The 1,574-nt window shown below is 43.9% G+C and overlaps 1 pseudogene; it reads left to right on the top strand.

The window, feature by feature from the left end:
- The first annotated feature begins 361 nt into the window (after nucleotides 1-361).
- LOC132583253 (olfactory receptor 11G2-like) lies at nucleotides 362-1,320 on the top strand (annotated as a pseudogene).
- Nucleotides 1,321-1,574: the final 254 nt, after the last annotated feature.

The following is a 1,574-nucleotide window of genomic DNA, read 5'->3' on the forward strand; positions in this document are numbered from 1 at the left end:
GACCATCTTTTTGCAGTAACTTCATTCCTACCTACCCTGTGCAGAAGGTTACTAAAGTGCATGTTTTGCTACTACTTTTTATAAATCGTTATTTATAAGTACCCAGAGGAACAATACATTCTGTGAATTTAGGGGGAGGTATTTGTGAGTTTCCTACGTTGTGCAGGGGGTTGGATTAGATGGCCCTGGAGGTCCCTTTCAGCTCTATGATTCTATGACTAAATGGATGTGATCTGAAACGTGGACATCCCCTTTCTCCCTAACTGGATGCCATGTCTTTTTAGCATTTCTCTTTCTATGGAGACAAATAGCCAGATAAGAGTATATCGTATGCAATGATGACTCTGTTCTCTAATTCCAGATGGAGTTCACCAACAGGACAGTTCAGGAATTCATTTTGGTGGGTTTTGAAGTTGGGCACCTGCAACGACTCCTGCTCCTCACCTTTTTCACTATTCTTTACATGCTTGCCATGGCGGAGAACATCACCATCATCACGTTGGTGCATCTTGACAGCCGCTTGTCCCGGCTTCCCATGTACATTCTCCTGAGCAACTTCTCCTGGCTGGAGATCTGCTATGCGAGCACCACGGTGCCCCGCATGCTCTTAGACCTGGCATTGTCCAACAAGATCATCTCCTTCAGTTCCTGCTTCCTCCAGTTCTACATCTTCTTCTCTCTTGGCAGTACCGAATGCTTCTTTCTCTCTTCTATGGCCTTGGATCGGTACTTGGCCATCTGCCACCCACTGCGATATCCACAGATCATGTCCCCAAATTTTTGCTGCATCCTAGTAACTGCTTCTTGGGTCCTTGGCTTCCTGGCATACATTGCCCCAGTCACACTGATCTCCAAGATGTCTTTCTGTGGTCCTAATATCATTGACCATTTTTTGTGTGACCCTGGGCCAATTCTGCCTTTGGCTTGTCCTCCACTACCAAAGGCTCCCCTCATTAGTCTGATTTTCATGGATGTTGTGGTGATCCTCGGCAACATCGTGTTTACTGTGCTGTCCTACAGTTCTGTGATTGTCACTTTGATGAAAAACTCTAGCAAAGGCAATCGGTTAAGTCTTTCTCCACCATATCATTCCACTTGTTAGCGGTCATGCTTTACTATGGCCCTCCAGCAGGGCTGTATGTAAACCCAGGAGGAGAGACGGATTCAAATGTCATTAAGACAGTAGCACTCTTCTATACTGCCTTAACACCCTTTCTCAACCCCCTGATTTACTGTCTGAGGAATGATCAGGTAAAGGAGGCGCTGTTCCGATTATGGAGGAGAAAAGAGGTCTTTTTGAAAAGAACAGTGACCATGTAAAAAAAAGAAGAAGCTGATGCAGTCAGTGCTAGATAACAAAGGCACAGATCCCTGTTCAGTGTTTCTGACTCCTTTTGGGCACTGGAAGGCAACAGTACACATTTCCACTAGAATACTCTGCAAGCACTTTTCAAGTATATATTCTGTAACACATACAATAAAATGAATTCTCCATTATTTTATAAGGCACTCACAATTTTTATGCATTCCAGCTAGTTCGATAAACGTAATTGTATGTGGAAATCATTATTGTT

The sequence above is a fragment of the Heteronotia binoei genome, chromosome 15 (assembly GCF_032191835.1).
Source record: "Heteronotia binoei isolate CCM8104 ecotype False Entrance Well chromosome 15, APGP_CSIRO_Hbin_v1, whole genome shotgun sequence".
NCBI lineage: Eukaryota > Metazoa > Chordata > Lepidosauria > Squamata > Gekkonidae > Heteronotia > Heteronotia binoei.